At 34.9% G+C, this 20,099-nt stretch overlaps 1 long non-coding RNA gene across 1 annotated transcript in view; it reads right to left on the bottom strand.

Moving 5' to 3' along the window:
* Positions 1-20,099, bottom strand: part of LOC141555209 (uncharacterized) — a 72,693-nt gene that overhangs the window by 9,065 nt on the left and 43,529 nt on the right. Inside the window, exon 2 of the long non-coding RNA XR_012486092.1 lies at positions 6,411-6,517. This is a non-coding gene — a long non-coding RNA (uncharacterized LOC141555209). The remainder of the gene's footprint in view (positions 1-6,410; positions 6,518-20,099) is intronic.

The raw sequence follows: 20,099 nt of genomic DNA, 5'->3' as shown, positions 1-20,099 counted from the left end.
TGAAGAAAAGGCCAAAATGGAGTTATGATTTAGACATAAAGGATGATATCATAAGCAAATTAGAAAAGCAAGGGATAGTTTTATCTGTCAGATCTTTGAAGAAAGGTGGAATTTATGATAAAGCAAGAAATAGAGAATATTAGGAAATGCAAAACAGATAATTTTGATTATGTAAAATTACACAAACAAAACCAGTGCAGCTAAGATTAAAAGGAAAACAGAAAACTGGGAAACAATTATTATAGCCAGTGTTTCTGATAAAGGTCTCATTTCTCATTTCTAAAATATACAGAGAACTGAGTCAAATTTATAAGAATACAAGTCATTCCCCAAATGGTCAAAGGATATAAACAAGCAATTTTCAGATGAAGAAATTAAAGCCATCTATAGTCATGTAAAAAAAATTCTCTAAATCACTATTGATTAGAGAAATGCAAATTAAAATAACTCTTAGGTACCACTTCTCACCTATCAGTTTGGCTAAAAATACAGGAGGAGAAAGTGATAAATTTTAGAAAAAACATGAGAAAACTGGGACACAAATGCACTTTGGTGGAATTGTGAACTGATACAACCATTTTAGAGAGCATTTTGGAATTATGCCCAAAGAGTATACAGTTTGTTCCAGCAATGCCACTATTGTCTCCCAAAGAGATCATAAAAGAGGAAAAAGGACTCACGTGTGCTAAAAATGTTAGTAGCAGCTCTTTCTGTGGTGACAAGGAAATGGACATTGAGTGAATCAATGCTCATCAATTTGGGAATGGTAAATAAATTGCAGCACATGGGTATAATTGAATACTATTGTTCTATAAAAAATGGTAAGCAGGCTGATTTCAGGAAATCCTGGAAAAACCTATATGAACAGATTCAGGAGAACATTGCCTATTGTAATGGCAAGATTATATGATGGTCAATTATTAAAGACGGCTTTTCTTAGTAAGACAGAGATCTAATGCAATTCTAAGACTAGGATGGGAAATGAGATCTGCATTCAGAGAAAAATCTATGGAGACTGAATGCAGATAAAACAAAACATACTATTTTCACCTCCCTTGTTTGTTTGGTTTTGTTTCTCATGATTATTCTCTTTTGTTATAATTTTTTCTTTCACACATCAGGTAATAAGGAAATATTTAAAATGATTGTACATATAACCTATACCCAATCGCTTGCTCTCTTTGAGAGAGAAGAGGCAAAAGAAGGAGGGAGAAAAACATTTGGAACTCAAAATCTTGGGGGGCAGCTAGGATAGAGCTCTATCAGTGGATAGAGCGCCAGCCCTGAATTCAAATCTTGTCTCAGACACTTAACACGTCCTAGCTGTGTGACCCTGGGCAAGTCACTTAACCCCAGCCTCAGGGTGGGGGGGGGGAATCTCACAAAAATGAAGTCTGAAAACTATCTTTATATATATTTGGAAAAAAAATTTTAAAAATTAAATGGAAAAAAAAAAAAAGAGTCCAAAGGGAGGAAGATAAAATAATGGGATAGAATCAACTCTATTGAATGTTATGAGAAAATCAGTCACATTGTTCAGAGAAGTAACTTTACTGACAGTTTTTTATCAGAGCCTCAATAAAGGTTAGATTCCAGATAGAAAAGGATCTTAATCCTCTAGAGGGAAAAGATCAGTATCATTAAAAGGGTTAACTCCCTAAGATAATGACCTGTTTATGTGACATGAAGAAAAAAAGAAAGTAAGTGATAACACAAACTTCTATAATTCTAAAAATCTAAAACAAATTTTTTAGGCTTCATCTCCCACCTTTCAGGTCAGCTCTTTACTAGGAGAAAACAAATTAATCAGATAAACTACTCCTTATTAAAGAGGCAATGACTTATCCTTTCCTATGTAACATCTTAATTCAATTTTCCTTGAGAAAAATGTCAACTCATAGAAGCAGGATAATAATGGAGACCTTGAACACTAAAGCAGGATAATAATAAAAATATTTTTAGGTAGGCAGGCAGAGCTTCTGCCTCAGTGTCCTGATTTGCCTGGAATATCTACATAAACAATCCCTGAAAACCTATCTCATTCAGACAAAATAGAACAGGAATTTCCAATTTGGCATAGACAAGCTTATCAAGTGGATATAAGGAATATTTGACAAACAGCTACACAATCCTAGTGAAATTAATCTATATTATTTCTTAAGTGTATATTTATGGCAAATTCTATAATTCATTCCCTTTTCTATTCATCAGAAGTTTGGGAAGGTTTACTGAAAGACAAAGAATAACAGGCAAGTAGGTAGCAGGGTGGATAGAGAGTCAGACCTAGAGTCAGGAAGACCTGCCTTCAAATCTGGCCTCAGACACTTAATAGCTATGTGATCCTTTGCCAGTCACTTAGATGTGTTTGCCTATCTTCAAAATGAGATAAAGAAGGAAATGGCAGACCACTCTAATATTATTGCTAAGAAAATGCCAAATGGGGTCATGAAGAGTCACAAGAGTCACAAGAGGAACTCATCAATGAGAATGGGGCAAGCATGGCATAGGGGAATTTTAGGGTGAGAAAAACAGTCTGGATGTACCTGATGTAGAGGAACCATATGAGAATAATCTGCAGCTGCCCAAATGAAAAAAAAGGCTCTTCAAGGATAAAACAACAGAACAAGTAATACCAATTGTAAACAGGATTATCTTGCTTGAGGAATGAAAATGAAAAATGAAAAATCCTGACTAGTTCAAAATATAAAATTGTTTTCTGGTTGCCTTCTCAAAAAGCATTGGTGCTAACAGCAGGAGTTTGAAAAGAAATTAGGAAGTTAGAAAATGTGAAAAATGAAATTTAGGAAATGAAACTCATAATAAACTTCAGCATGAAGGTCATTTAGATTAGAAGCAGAATGTTCTTTCTACTGTGTCTCACAAAAAAGAAAAAATGAAGAAGTCAATTTCTCCCCAAAAAATCTGGTTAGAAAAACTGACAGGATATAAAGGAATTAATAATAAACTCCAAAAATCTTAATATATTGATGAGGACATCTTTAAAAGATCTTAGAATATGGACAATCAAAGATATCAATGATTGAAACAAATAGAATTCCTTCGATATGAATTTCAACTTATCTATAGCCTCCTATCTTAATTTCTTGTCCATAAATCCTATATGGGGGTATGTAAAATATTGGGTATCTTCCTATGTTTTATATATATACATATATCAATGGAGCATGAAGTCTGCCTAGCAAATATCCCTCTCTTTTAAACACAATTGGCCCATTTTTTCTAGTCATATTTTCTCTGATAACATCCTTTACATTATTCTTCTCGTGTAATTTTTGGTTAATAATGCAGTTCAGCCTATTCACACCTCCATGCTTTTCTCTGGTATTCTCAGGATAATTCTTAATTAGTGTTCTGTTGATTCTTTTCCCACTCTCTCAGGACCAGGTCTCTTATATCTCCTCAAAGTTCTAGGTCACCCTGAATAGTTTGTTATTGATTCAAACACCCCCCACCCCGACTATTCCCTCCTCATATCTGTTAAGGAACCAGTGACTAGCATCGTTAGTTCCATTTAATCATATAACATAAGAATAACTTTTACATAGGAAAATTTACTTCGCAGATATATAGCAAGAGTAAAAACAAAATTTTCTCTCAATACTAGGGAGACAAGGGAAATTAGGCTCAAAAATTAGCTCATTTTTTGTATAATAACAGTCCTACCAGATGTGTCATGACTGCTGAATGATCATACATCTCAGCTGCATTGACTGAAAAATGAGAGCACTGGAATGAGAGGAGGTTGAGGAGCCTTCTGGACTTTTTAAGGCTCCACTCATTAAATTCTTTCAAAGGCATCAAGTCTAAGGAATTGTAACTGAAGGTGGTAGGATTCTTTTGAATGTCTCATTGGCCTATCAAAAAGATTCTTTTTCATCACATCCTTAGCCGATAAGAAACAATTCTAGCATTCCACAGTTTGTATGTCGAAGACACATCTTATATATCATCCTAATTCTCTCATTAACATCCTCTTTGTGGAGAGATGTCATCTTAGGGGGTGATTGCGGTCTGTATTTGTGCCATCACCCCAACAACCTCCCCAGTACATTGGACAATGTCTTGGATCTAGAATTCAATGGAAGAGGGAAGAGGGATTGATTGCCTTTGGGAACTTGTACAGTGTTTTAAACTGTGTCAATTATCTCCCTAAAAAGAAAGACCATTTTCTAAAAAAAAAAATTCTTCTCATGTCTTTTGAGTCCTAGAATATCAGTCTCTGAACAACAATAATTCTATATGTCATTGAGTCCTAGAATACCGCAGTTTCTGAACAACAACAATAATTCAGGACCAGATAATTGCCACTAGATATTATATAGCTATTTTTCCTTTTTTTAATGATTGGGTATTCCTCTTTGCCTCAAATTGGAAATGCTACATTCATAGAGAGGCTCAATCTCTCAATGATTGACAAGGAAATTCTGATTTGCTCTTTTTCCAAATTGGACTAATTTTCCTCTCCTTAGGTAGTTTAGTGACTTTCTAATGCAAACACTTGATCAGCTTAATCTTCTTCACCTCATCATTCCTAAACTCAAGGAATCTACCCTCCTTTCCCAGAACCAAGGGTTACAGGGTACACTATCCTGACAGAAAAGCTATATTTTAGGAGCTCATACTTAATGACAAATGTAGATTATTAAAGGAAATAATAGAAACTGTTGAAGGGAAACAGTAAAAACATTCTTGCAGAGTGTAAAAATCTGACAACTATTGGGTGCCTGTCATAAAAAGTTCTATGTTATATGACAAACAAGATGGAAGACTACACATTTCCTCTGATTTCTTTGTTCTCTGAAGCTTTTTGGAAACATAATAGGTACTGCAGATAAAGAAACTTCAGCCATCTCCATCATCATGGGCACTCAGAACCCTAAATAATGTAAAAAAACAAATCAATGACCCCCCCAAAAACAATAAATCCATGAAGTGACTTCTATACTGAGCTCAATGAGAATCCCTCCCCCACACTCATACTACCTACCAACAGCTAAGCTGTACTAGCTGACCCACACTAGCTCACAACAAAACTCAGCTCTACATGTGGTCTCCCTTCTCTCTTTCCACTGCAGTGGAAATCTTAGCTCTGGTCTACAGAAGTCTGTTCAGGTCGGGTCAGATAGCTAGCAAGACTTGAGAGGGTTCCAGATTATGGAAATTCTGGGACCACATAATCAAAGCCAGGGAAGGCAGTGTTCTGTGCTACAGAAGAACCAAGAAAGGACAGGGCATTTGTCTAAGCTAGAAGTAGGGCTCAACACCACATTCTACCCTTCCTTCTTCCTAGAATCTGTGAGGCCTATACTATAAAAATCAACACCATAACAGCAGTATGGTAACTCTCTGAATTGCTAGTGCTAGGCTAAAGAACTGAGGAACATGGAGTAGGACAGGATGTTGAAACAAGACACAGCAGTGCATATAGACACTCCATTAAGTCTGAGGGGAAGTACTCAGGATCCAGGCTAAATATTAGTTTTATTTATCCAAAAGTCAATTGGGGCAGAGTCATAAGTTGGTGTACTTTGGTGGAAGGAAGATAAAATGCTTCATCAGAGGAAAGAAAGAGAGTAAGAAAGTGAATAATAGGGGAAAAAGAAAAAGAAAAAAAGACTAAAATTACCAAAGATCTAAGGGAAAAAATTTAAACACCTTAATCAATAGGAAAAACATTAACATCAGAAAGAAATCTAACTTGGTAAATAAGTTCAATTATCTTTGAATAAATACTGCAAAACAAGAACAAATCATCCAAATCTTGATGATGAATACTGGAATTGGAGGAGAACATGGAACTATATAAATTCCTGAATTGTTTAAAAGAAAAATTAGAATTATGAGAACAGAATTTGTGGCCTGCCCATAAAAAATGAACACAGAATAATAATATAATGATAATAGAAAAACTGGAATATGCAGCATCAGGTCTCACTAAAGAGCTTGAATTTTAATGGTTATTTAATTATAAAAATGATCATTTTATTCATCTGTATAATAGTCTAAATATGGCAGATAGTATTCTTTCTAACTAAACTTTATCAAAAAAGATAAAAAATAACATTTATAGAAGCTAATATTTATATGGACAGCCAGCATTACATAGTAGATAATTAAGATCTCTGTTCAAGTTTTGCTCCTCATATGTACTGAATGTCTGGTTCTAGCTAATGCTCTTAACCACTCTGTTCTCTATTTACCCCACCCCCATAAACAACCCCACCCCAATTTTAAAATAATATAAATTGCAGAGGAGGTCCTGATCCTCTTTGAAAGAATATATAATTCTCAAGAAGTTCCTACTTAGATAAAATCACAGGAATTATTAAAAAAATTCATGTATGTCTATATCTATATCTCTCTATATACATATATAGAAATATACTTACACATTTATATACTCAGAAATAATATTTCATGGTTACAAAGAAGTTGTATATACATCATCCCAAATGTATAGGTTCTTGATGATTCAGATGCTTCACTCTGATAGTTCCTGCCAAAAAAAAAAAAAAAAAAAAAAAAAATGAAATAAACTAGTATGAGGTTAGTTTCATCCCAATTCGTTATATATATAAATCTCATTACTAGATGATTTTAAAAGTTTTTCTTGTATACTTAATTATACAAAGGCACTGTTCTAAACCTATCACTATTCCTATAAGTTTTGAGTTAATCTTTGGCTGTAGCATTTAGAAAATATTTAGAAAAACTCATTTTTAGATAATGAAAAATGTTGAAGGGGATGTGGGAAAACTGGGACACTAATACATTGTTGTTGGAGTTATGAACTGCTCCAATTATTCTGGAATGCAATTTATAACTCTGCCCAAAGGTCTATCAAAATATGCATAACTTTGATTCAGGAGGATCTCATTTGGGCCTATATTCCAAAGAAATCATAAAAAAGGGGAAAGGACCCATATGTGTAAAAATGTTTGTAGAAGCCCTTTTTGTAATGGCAAGAAACTGGAAACAGAGTGGATGCCCATCAGTTGGACAATGGCTGAATAAGTTATGGTATAGGAATGTTATGGAATATTGTTGTTCCATAAAAAATCATCAGCAGGCTAATTTCAGAAAAGCCTGGAGCGACTTACATAAACTGATGGTAAGTGAAGTGAGTAAAACCAAGAGAACATTGTACATAGGGAAAAAACAAACAAACAAAAAACCAAAAAACATTATGCAATGATCAGTTCTGATGGATGTAGTTTTCTTCAACAATGAGGTGATTAAGGTCAATTCCAATACACTTGTGATGGTGAGAGCCATTTGCATCCAGAAAGAGGATTAGGGGACTGAATGTGGATGACAACATAGTATTTTCACCTTTTTTGTTGCTGTTTGCTTGCTTTTTGTTTTCTTTCTCATTGTTTCCCCTTTGATCTGATTTTTCTTGTGCAGCATGATAATTGTGAAAATATGTATAGAAGAATTGCACATGATTCACATATATTGGATTACTTGCTATCTAGGGGAGAGGGTAGAGGAAAAAAGGGGAAAAATCTGGAACACAAGGTTTTTCAGGGGTCAATATTAAAAACTATTTTTGCATATATTTTGAAAGAAAAAGCCATTATTTAAAAAAAAAAACCTTATTTTAAATTATTCCCTCCAATTCTACTCTGAATATGGCCCTTGCTATTATCTAAATTTCACAAATAAACCACCTGAGATATAGAGAAATATTACAATTTGCCAAAGCAAAGTTTCATTTTTTTCAAAAGAATGTAAATATGGGCAAGGAATGTTGTCTGTCAGTCAGTCTGTCTGTTTCAGTCTTTGTTTTGTATCTTCAGAATATTTATTTGAATTGAAATGAATTTAATTATCTCCACACCTAATGGCAACTTTATCTGTTTAATTTAGATTCACTTAAGCCACCTCTCTGCTTCATCCTGAATTGATGTTGAACCCAGGGGTTGATTTGATATTAGGTAGAACAATTAGGCTGATAATATGAACCATGTAGACAAAAACCAAACAGTGTTTTAATTATAGATTTAGTCCCCAGTGGAAATGTCAGTTCCTAAATCATCTAAGTAGCAAAATTACATTCTTTTGTATTTTCAATCATGGACTGAGTAAATATCAAAAAAGAGTTCAATGAATAATTTATTGTGGAAAAATTACTTTTGAGAAATCATGGCTTTCTTTTTTCACATATTAATCTAAACACTAAAAAATAAATTGTTGGAAATCTTGGATTAGAATGATCTCTCAGTTTTGTTAACCTTATATTAATTTCTCATATGAAAGAATCCAGATTGTTCTTTATATCCAAAATCCCAGTTAAAGACAGAGATTTAACCAGAACATATTTAGCAAAAGGACCAAAATGAAAAAAATCATTCATCAAAGCTTGGGTAAATTAATAACTCACTTCATTATTTTGTGTTACCACAAAAGATAAGGGGCCAAGGAGGGTGGGGCTTAATGTTAGAAATTTTAAAATTTTGGTTCTATTGTATCAAGAAAATTCTACATTTTGGACACAATTCTATTTATATATAATACTGAAATGCTTTCTAATTAATCACAATATCCAAGAATTCTTCATTGAAGAAAGAAAATAAGTAATAATAGCATTTATATAGTGCTTATTCTGCACCAGGCACTGTGCTATTATAATCTCATTTGATCCTCAAAATGATCCTGAGAGGTAGATGCTCTTATTTTGTACATTTTATAAGTGAGGAAACTGAGGCAGACAGTGGTTACATTACTTATCCAGAGTTATTTAACCAATATGTCTGAGTTTGAATTCAGGTCTTCCTTACTGAAGTTTAAGTACTCTGTCTACCATACCACTTAATTGTCTATTTTACATGGAATATTATGTAAATCCATGATTGGATTGTTTTCTTCATTATTATTTGTCCCCTATAATCCAGGGCCCCCAAATACTCTGGGATTACATGAACTGGGTTTAATTATGAAGACTGACTTCTACTCTCCCAAAGTCACATTTTTTTCCTTGCCTTATTGCCTCCACCTGTAGTTACTCCAGAAAAATCTTTCAATCAGGTTCATGTCACAGTTTCCCTAAATACAAGTAAAAAGAGTTCCCATCTCTAAACATGAATGTTACTTCTAGTAATGAATAAAAATTCATTATGGGAAAATTCTTGCAGGAAATGTAGATGATGAAAAGGGCTTACAGGAAGCTATAAATTCTAGAGAAATACACAAGGCACTCAAATGGTCCTTAAGCTCTCCTATCTTATGGAGATTGAATTTGGAGTTCAGCTTGACATTCTGGTTGGAGCTGACCAGTGGCCCAAGAAAGGTACAAATACTCAATTTCTCTGATCCTCTTGAAGATTATCACTTATGAGAGAATCATCCCAAGGTATAGCCTGCCTTTCCAGAAGAATGGATTTTGATAGAACCAAGGTGAAATGTAAAATGCCCAGTCAATAGCCCTGAAAACTTCTATAAAATCTGATGAGGTTTAAAAATCAGCTTCTTAGAAGAGTATTATTATTATTATTATTATATGTTAAATTACTGTATTGTGTTTTAAACCTTTCTGTGAGTCCTATTTTGAACAGAGGAGACAAAATATCTGTCCCATATCTGATACATATTGTTTAATGAGCATTTTTTTATTCCCCTCTTTTGGAGTTAGCCTAGACATGATCCATAGTGTAAGCTAGAAGTAATTTCTCCTGAAGCTCAAGAGTGAGAGAATATAAAAAGTTGCAGAATATAAGGGAAGGGAGCAAACTCTCTTTAATTACAGGCCAGGTTCTCTCAGATTGAATCTGATATGATCCACATGTTTAAGTCAAGAATAGATGGGTCCTTTAGTGGGGAAGGGAGAGGATGCAGAACCACATACCCTCTGGGCCCAGCAGAAGTTTCTTAGTTTTAGATTTGGAGATCTTGAAGTTAGAAACTCTCAAATTTGAGTTTATTCACAAGACAACTTCCACGATTGAGGATGTTCTTTCAGAATGAGAACACACATATCTGTTTCTGCTACATATTCCTGCATGGAATCGCTCAACATCTCAGATACTACCATCTCTGGAGAAGTCCACTTTTGGGTTTTCATCTCTCAAGTGATTCGCAAATACATGCAGCTCCCATGCGTCACTACTAGCCAATTTCAATTTCTTAGAATAAGGGGGAAGAGATGAAGACAGACATGGGCATAGTTTTCACCATATTTCTCCTCTGCCTCTCCTGCCTCCAGAATACGTACCCACTCTGGGTGGGTTCCAGCCTGGTTTCTTAACAGGAAAATATAAAACAAATTCCACAAAAGACGAAACTGGATGGTTAGTTCACTTTACGGATGAAGGAGAAGAGGCTCCTTTGATAAGTCTCCAAACTTTTGGGACCTAACAAGTAAATCATCTTGGAGGTTGCCTTGTTCTCTAGAAGCCAATGAATAATTATCTGAGTTTTGTCAGGAAGGCTCCAGTGGACATGCTAACACTCCATAAAGAGATGCTTCTCAGATGCCTCCAAATTATCCATGGAATAGATACTGTAAGCCCATCAAGTTGACTGGGGAATTCTCCAAATTGGGGACTCAGTTATTCCCCAATAGCTAAGTGGTCAAATGATATGAACAAACAACTCTCAAAAGAAGAATTGCAAGATATCTCTGATTACATGGGGGAAATTACCCTCCAAATTACTAAAAATAAAAGAAATGGTTATTATCCTTAATTCACAAAGAGGACCAAAATGACATCACTAAATTGGAGTCAAGGTACAATGTGTCCAGCTGTAGTTGATCAGACTAATACAAACTTGGAAGGTTCTACCATAGATTGGGCACAAATAGTACACAGGAATATTTGGAGAGAAGCTGTTTCTAAATTTGTGCAGCTCATGTTTCTTTTGAGCTACTGCAGTTCTGCTTCACTCATACAGCACAGCACCTTCTTTGATGTGAACAAACCATGCTGGGAGATTTTGCCAGTGTGTTCCATCTCATGTAATAGATTCCAAAGTCCTTCAGAGAGACCTCAAGAGTGTCACCGTACCTCTTCTGACCTCAGTGCTTGCTTTGTATGAGTTCACTATAAAATAGTCTTTTGGGTAAATATACATTTGGCATTGAAACAAAGTGGTCAGTTCATCAGAGTTGCACTCTGTGCAATAAAGTTTGACTGCTTAACAGTTTATCTTGAGAAAGGAACTTATTGACCAGTATCTTATCTTGCCAGGTGATCTTTAGAATCTTTATAAGACAATTCAAATGGAAATGATTCAGTTTCCTAGCATGGTGTTGGTTGCTAGGTTTCACAGACATACAACAATGAGATGAACACAATGGCTCTGTAGAGGCTTTGGTGGGCAATCTAATACCTCTTCTTCCCCCCATTTTCCTTTCAAGCTTCCTAAATCCTGAGTTAGCTCTGGCAATGACTACATCAACCCCATCATCTATGTGTATCTCCCTGGAAAGTATACTGCCAAGTTAAGTGAACTTATCTACAGTATTAAATTTTCTCCATTTGCTGAAACATTTGCTGGTTGCATGTATGGATAACATGGTACTGGCTGGTGGAGAACCTATGTTTTCTTGGTATTAATTGTTAATTAATTAATTAAATTAGTTAATTAAATTAATTAATTAAATTAGTAGAGAATTGCTCCATACTTTATTGAATCCCAGCTTTAGAAGCTACATGGAATGCACCATCATTTGTGTACCAGAAAAAAATCCTGTAGTAACTCTCCTTCCACTTTAGTTATAGCCTTCTCAAGTCAAATGATTTAACATCATTGTGGTAGCTGACCTTAATGTTGCTTTCATTCACTTGTTTTTTGTTTTGTTTTGTTTTTTTTGCTGAGGCAATTGGGGTTAAGTGACTTGCCCAGGGTCACACAGCTAGGAAGTGTTAAGTATCTGAGGTCATATTTGAACTCAGGTCCTCCTGACTTCAGGGCTGGTGCTCTATCCACTGTGCATCTAGCTGCCCCACTTTATATACTTGTTGACAGAATCTTACAACATTGCTGAAAACATGATAAAAAGCATGGGAGCAAGCACACAGTCTTACTTTATTCCATTGGTCATTGGGAAAGCTTGAGAGAACCATCCATTATCCAGAACATGGGCAAGCATGCCATTATGAAATTAAGGTATAGTACTGATGAACTTCTCAGGGCAATAGAATATTGACAAGATTTTCTATAAACTCTCTTGACTGACAGTAATCAAAAGCCTTAATTGGATCAATGAATGTTGTAAGATACACCTCTATTCTGCTCTTGGCATTTCTCCAGGAGTTGTCAAGCAGTAAATACCATGTCAACTGTCCCTTGACCCTTTCTGAAATCACACTGACTCTCAGGTAGATTACTGTCTTCCAAGTAAAGGATCAGTCTAAGAAGGAGGACTCCGGCCAGAATTTTGCCAGCAACGACTAGGAAAGGGAGCCCTCCCGTGATTGTCACAACCTACAGCTTCTTGGAGAAAAAGCAAAAATCAAAATAACCTTGAAATTTTACCTCTCACCCTGCAAATCAACAAACATGACAAAAAATGGCAATAGTCAGTGTTGGAGAAGTCATGGAATAAAAGACACAGTAATACACTGTTACTGGAACTATGAAGTTCGGTAGTTCTGAAAAGCAATTTGCAATTATACAAATAAAGTGACTTTTAATGTAGTAAAAGTGATAGTTCTATCTAAATATCTACTTGTTCAGTGCTGTGCCAATCAGATTGCCAGGAAATTGCTTTACAGAGCTAGAAAAAGTGGTAATAAAGTTTAGCAGGGAGTCAAGAATTTCAAGGGAATTAATGAAAAAGAATGCAGATGAGGGTGGTCTAGCAGTTCCAGACCTAAAATATATTATAAAGCTGTGGTTATCAAACCAATTTGGTACTAGCTAAGAAATAAAAGAGTTGATTGATGGAATAGGTTAGATTCACAAGACAATAATAGACAATGATTATAGTAATCTAATGTTTAATAAACCTCAAGGATCCCAGCCTCTGGATAAGAACTTACTATTTGACAAAAATTGCTGAGAAAATTGGAAAGTACTGTGGCAGGGAGTAGGCATTGACCAAACACCCTGTGCCAAGATGAGGGTCAAAGTGGGTTCATGATTTAGACATAAAGAATGATACTATAAACAAAATGGAAGAACAGGGAATAATCTACTTCTCAAATATGTGGAGAGGGAAGGAATTTGTGGCCAAAGAGGAGCTGGAGTACATTATGAAATGTAAAATGGTTAATTATATGAAGTTTAAAAGTTTTTGAACAAATAAAACTAATGCAGACAAGATTAGAAGGGAAGCAGAAAACTAGGAAGAAAATTTTACATGTAAGGGTTCTGATAAAGCCTCATTTCGAAGATATGTAGAGAATTGACTCAAATTTATAAGACTACAAGCCATTCTCCAATTGATAAATGGTCAAAGGATATGAACAGATAATTTTCAGATGAAGAAATTGAAACCATTTCTAGTTATATGAAAAAATGCTCTAAATCACTATTGATCACAGAAATTCAAATTAAGACAAGTCTGAGGTACCACTATACCCTTCTCAAATTGGTTAAGATGACAGGAAAAGGTCATGATAAATATTGGAGGGGATGTGGGAAAACTGGGATACTAATACATTATTGGTGGAGTTGTGAACTGACCCATTCATTCTGGAGAGCAATTTGGAACTATGCCCAAAGGACTATAAAACGATGCATACCCTTTGATTCAGTAGTGTCTACTGGGTCTATATCGCAAAGAGATCATAAGAAGAAGAAAAGAATCCACATGTGCAAAAATGTTTGTAGTAACCCTTTTTGTAGTAGCAAGGAATTGAAAACTGAATGGATACCCATCAGCTGGAGAATGGCTGTATAAACTATGGTATCAGAATGTTATTGAATATTATTGTTCTATAAGAAATTATCTGTAAGCTGACTTCAGAAAAGCCTGGAGAGACTTACATGAATTGATGCTAAGTGAAGTGAGTAAAACAAGAGAACATTGTATACAGCAATAACAAGTTTATGTGATGATCAATTGTGATTGTCATGATTCTCTTCAATAATTGCATGATTCAGACCAATTCCAATAGACTTGTGATAGAGAGAGCCATCTGCATCCAGAAAGAGATGTGGATACTGGAATGTAGATAACAGCATAGTATTTTCATCTTTTTGTTGTTTTTTGCTTGCTTTTTTTCTCATTTTCTTTCCTTTTGATCTGATTTTTCTTATGAAGCATCATAAATGTAAAAATATGAATAGAAAATTGCACTTTTAACATATGTTGTATTACTTGCTATCTAAAGGGAAGAGGTGAGGAGAGGGGAGGTAGAAAAAATTTGGATCACAAGGTTTTGCAAGAATGAATGAAAAATATGTATATATTTTGAAAATAAAAACCTAAAAAGAAGTCCATATCCTTTGAATCAGAGACTTCATTATTAGGCTTAAACCCCAAAGAAGCCACTGATAAAATTAAAATGCCCAAAATATTTATAGCATCACTTTTGTGATAGTAAAGAATTAGAAACCAACAAGATTGCCATCAATTGGGGAATGGCTTAATAAATTGTGATAATGGAATATTTTTACTATGCTGAAAGAATATAAATATGTATAAAGTAACCACACAGAAACATGTAAAGATCTGCATGAACTGATGATGCAGAGTAAAGTAAGCAGAACCAAGAAAATAATAGGTAAAACAATGTGAATGAAAAGAAAATTTTTAAAAATCAGAAGTGAATATAACAAAATGATAAAGCTCAAGCATGACTCGAATGAAAAGACACCCCCCAATCTCAGGATTTCATAGAGATAGAAAGTCCACAGATCATATATTGCACATGTTTTCAAATTTTTTCATTGAATTAAATAGCTATATTGATTTTTTTCCTCTTAAAAATACTATTTGTTATATGGAATGGCTCTCTGGTTTAGGGAGGGGGAAGGATAACTATGATAATATAAGAAACATAAGACATCAGTAAAAACTTATTCAAAAAGGAAAAAAAAAATTAAAGACCAAGTTTAGTAGGACTAGGGAAGTGAATAACTTAAAATATTGAGAACTATCCTAACAATAGTAATAAAGTCTCCTTGATGAGGAGTCACTGAAAGAATGCTCAGGAACAAATGGGGTATCAATACAGTATAATTACTTTACTTACATCCTTAAATGCATCAAGTACAGAATTCATAAAATCCTTAAAAAATGGTTTTATGACCAAAGTGAATTTCAGAGAACAGAAATGACTAAGAAGGGAGATTTCTAGAATTCCAATAAAGTGTTTAGGCCCAGAGATTTAAAGGGAAATTCATGTTTGTGCCAGTCCTCTTCCCTATGTGATCAAGACTGAATGAACTGAGTGGTTCTGTTTACTTAATCTCTATGAAGTTGGCCAAGTCTGGATCATAGAAGCAACCTTGTTAAAGCAACTACTATGCTATATTTCCCCAAGGAGAAGGCATATATTAGACAGTCTCATGTCATGTCAAGGGACTGTTTGTAACTCATTTGTCTTTCAGATACAAAAAGCTGTGAAATATCCCAACTTTCTTTTAATGGTCACTCATAAAACACAGCTTTCAGAGAAAAGAAATTGTTTTTATCTTGGTAGGCATGGCTTCCTTTCCAGTGTGGGCAAGTTGGATTTCCCTATAGATCAATTCAAGGACCACCCAACTGTCTCCTATCAAAAATGGAAACTTTTACAGTTGTGATCATCAAGTTTTCTTGTCTTGATTAAATGTAATTTGGAGGAAGGAGAATATGTCTTATAAGACTTGATCATTCTGACTTAGAGATTTCTAGGCTTGCCAAGAATTACATCTGGATTACATCACAAGGTCACAGAATCATAGCTTTCAAACCAGAAGGTTTCTCAGAAACAATCTAGTTCAACCTGCTCGTTGTACAGATAAAGAACCCGAGGCTCAAGGAATGAGTCACATAGTTAGGATTAGAACCCAGGGCCTCAAACTCCCAAACCTGGTGCCTGTTCCATTGCACTACTTCTTCACATGTGTTGTATACAAATATGGTGAAATAATAGCTCTTCTCTCTTTAATTCACATCTGTCTTGTCAATGCAGGGTAACCCACACAAATTGGATAATGCAGTAGCAAGCTGGACATGGAAACAGGAAGAACTGAATTTAAATCCAGCTTCAGATTTAGTCACTATGTGATCATGGGCAAGTCACTTAGCCACTTTAACTCAGCTTTCTCCAGTACAAAATGAATATAATAACACAACCTACTTTTCAAGGTTGTTGTGAGGATCAAATGAGATGATATTTGCAGTGTTTAAAAGGCCTTTCCAAAAGTGGGGACTGGAACATAGATATGAAATGGGTTCATGATTTAGACATAAAGGGTAATAGACGTGAGACTAATTGCCAATTGGACAGTTCCCTATTAACTTGTTTGAAGGTTGACCCTCCCCAGCTGTTCTGTGCTGACTTGATTGGTGGGACAAAGAGGGGCAATTAGTCTCATGTGCTTCATTATCCAAGTGCATTGCTCAGTTCTAGCCCTTTACAATGTTCCATGCTAACAGTTTCCTAATGTTGCTTTTTCTTGAGAAGGTAACGTGCTTTGATAGAAAGAATATTAAATCTAGAGTCAAAAAATCTGGTCTGAATATCTTATACTTTAAATATTTGATATTTATGAACTATGTAATCCTTAACCTCTAACTAAGGACCTCAATTTCCTCATCTTTAAAATGTGTTAATTGCTTTTTTTGGTCTATCCACAGTGAGAATGAAAATCATTCTCAACAACCAGTCTGTCAAAAATCCAGAAAATGCTGACATCTTTCTGAAGAAACAAACCATATTTTGAAAAAGCCCCAGAGGAATCCTACAAACATATTTCAAGTTGACAAGTTGTGGGGAAGTTAAAAAGAGTCTTGCAACAGTTCTCACAATTTCCAGTCACGCACAAAAACAAGATCAAAGGCATTGCCTTGACTTTTCAGGTGTAACCCTTCATCACAAGATTAGGTCCAGTTAAACTCACTTCCTCATTGATGTCATTCAAGTGAATGGCTCATTTGTTGAAATCAGAAACTTGTTGGATGAAAAATATATGTGAAAAGTAATCATGAGACTAGGTTGCTTGTTCTTTCTCAAGCCCCCAAATATGAGTTAATATTTGAAGGAAATGATTCTAAATTTGTATAAAATTCAATAGCCCTGATTCAACAGGTTACAACAGTAAAAACAAATGAACAAATAAAAATTTTTAAAAGGATTTTAAGAAAAATTTGGATGTTATCTTTATTTCTCAGAAAGGCACAAAGCAAAAGGTTAACAATTAAGTTTGAAAAGTTGTAGAGATAGTGCTGACAGCAGAATCCTGAGGATTTAATATAATTTAGATGTTAAAATATATGTGAACATTAGAGACTTGTTTGTTTTTAAATTGTTACCAGATTGAAAGATTGTGACAAAATTTAAACTTCAGATGTGTTCAAGTCAGTGGTATAAAGAATTAGGCAGTTGATTCTGGGTCTTTGATTTTAGAAAGTCTTTTTACCAACCTGGAAAGACTTTGAATATAGACTTTTTAGTAATATGTTCCGAAAATTTTCCTAATAGTAGGCTTGCTATCTATTTCTGCACTATAACAGCAATAATAAGAAAATACCGTTTTTGAAAATTTTAAAAAATAAAATGAAGGAGTTATACTAGATAATATCTATGCAGTAGTATAGTTCTGGGGAAAATAACTTTAGTGTGTAGCCAAAAGTTCCAATACTCCTTAGCTATGTAAACTTGGATAAATCACTGACCTTAGGCCTTAATATCTTCACCTGTAAAATGGTAATAATAATACTTTCTAAGTCTATCTCAGTTATGTATAAATGTGAAATATTATTGTCTAAGTAGGAGAGCCTCTGGAGTTTCATCTCTAATGAAAAGAGAGAAGAGTTCCTTTTCCCCTTTCTCATATTTCAATGCATTAATTCCTTTACTGTGATGCCTTGGGAACAAGTTATTTAAAGCTAAGGTTTTGACTCACTTTAATGAATGAATGAAAAATTATTAAGCTCCCTCTATGTTTCAAGCATAATCGTCTCAGGATCCTGACCAAGGCATCATTTTTGATGATTCATTGACTCTTAACCAAAACAACCAATCAATTGTCAAATTTTGTTCCTTATAATCCCTCTACTATGTGTGTTCTTTCATCTGTCCTACAGTCACCATGATGATACCCACTCTCTTTACCACATTCCAGGTTTATTGGAATAGTTTACTGGTTGGTCTTCCTTCTTCAAATATTTTTACTCCAGTTCATCTTTCATCAAATTGATCTTCCTAAGATTCAATAATGTCAACCCTCTATTCATTCAACTCCAGTGGTTCCCAATTGCCTTTAGGCTCTGTGATGTCTGAACAACTATCACTACATTCCTGTTGGTGAAGTGTAAGACTCAATCCATTCCTTTTGTTGGTGGCTAATCTTCTCCAATTAAAAGCTTCTTCCACTAACTAGCTCCACTTATTGGACCAAGGACCTCCCAGTCTCTCAAATCTACAAGGTCATCTTCTTGACTGTATACAGATATCTACTAATGTTGGTTTGTTTGCTCAGGAAAAGAAACAAAAGTGGGAAAGCCATTCAGAGTGTCAGGTGCAAATTAACCTCGTCAGAATTTGCCCCATTAGTCAAAGAAGTATTTGCTGCATGGTAAACACAGGAATATAAGCCAGGAGAATGAAGGGGATGACTTTTTCTTCTTTATTTAGCCTTTATTCTTGTTCAGTATAATATAAATCCCCTACTCTCCACTTCTATAGCTACTTACCTAATTCAGGACATCTTCAGTCCTCCTCCCAGTCATAGACTAGCCTTCACATATTTCCTCTCCCCACTCCACCCAGCTATGCTAGATTGATCTATTTGCTGTTCCTTGTACAAACATTTTATCTCCCTTAGCACATACTTTCTCTTGTGCCTCGTGTGCCTTCCTATCTCACCTATATCTCTTGGAATCCTTTACTCCCTTCAAGGATCATTTCAAAGGCCACTTCCTACTTCCTATACAAACAAAAGGTTCTTCCCTACCCCAAATCACTTAGTTAGTATTCTCCTACTCTCAAAATCACTTCATATTTACTTTACATGTATTTTGCATTTAATTACATGGTTATACATTTTTCCTAAGAAGAGTATAAGCTCCTTGAGCTTGTTTTTGTCTTCATATCCCCAGAGAATTGCATAATTAATTCACATATTAAGTAGGCCCTTAATAAATGCTTGTTAGATTGAATTATACAGTCCAACTCTCATTTTATAGATGAAGAGAGAAATTTCAAAAAATATGAGTCTCAGTTAATAAGTGACAGAGCCAGGACTTGTACTCAGATCTCCTGAATACCATTATTCCAGAGCTCTGTGTGTTTTCTTAGGGGTAGGACTAACTGGTTGTCAAGATGTTGGTGAAAAATTTGCTATTTACCCATCATCTCTTGGCATTCTACTTGTTTATTCAGTACATTTGTGCTGAGCTCTGTGAATGCCAGACACATGATTAGCTGTAGCATATCCTTCTTGACTCTTAGTCAGAAAAACTCTGGCACATACACAAAAATGGGTATAACAAATTCGCATTTTTAAAAACATGATTTCAGGGACCTGTATGTGCAAGAATGTTTGTGGCAGCCCTCTTTGTGGTGGCCAGAAACTGGAAACCACGTGGATGCCCATCAATTGGAAATTGGCTGAATAAATTGTGGTATATGAATATTATGGAATATTATTGTTCTGTAAGAAAAGACCAACCGGATAATTTCAGAAAGGCCTGGAGAGACTTACATGGACTGATGCTGAGTGAAATGAGCAGGACCAGGAGATCATTATATACTTCAACAACAATACTGTATGATGATCAATTCTGATGAACGTGGCCCTCTTCAAAAATGAGATGAACCAAATCAGTTCCAATAGAGCAGTAATGAACTGAACCAGCTACACCTAGCGAAAGAACTCTGGGAGATGACTATGAACCACTACATAGAATTTCCAATTCCTCTAATTTTATCCGTTTGCATTTTGGATTTCCTTCACAGGTTAAATGCACACTATTT

This window comes from Sminthopsis crassicaudata, chromosome 2 (genome assembly GCF_048593235.1).
Source record: "Sminthopsis crassicaudata isolate SCR6 chromosome 2, ASM4859323v1, whole genome shotgun sequence".
In the NCBI taxonomy this organism is placed as follows: domain Eukaryota; kingdom Metazoa; phylum Chordata; class Mammalia; order Dasyuromorphia; family Dasyuridae; genus Sminthopsis; species Sminthopsis crassicaudata.
This window is presented reverse-complemented; position numbering and strand designations above follow the sequence as displayed.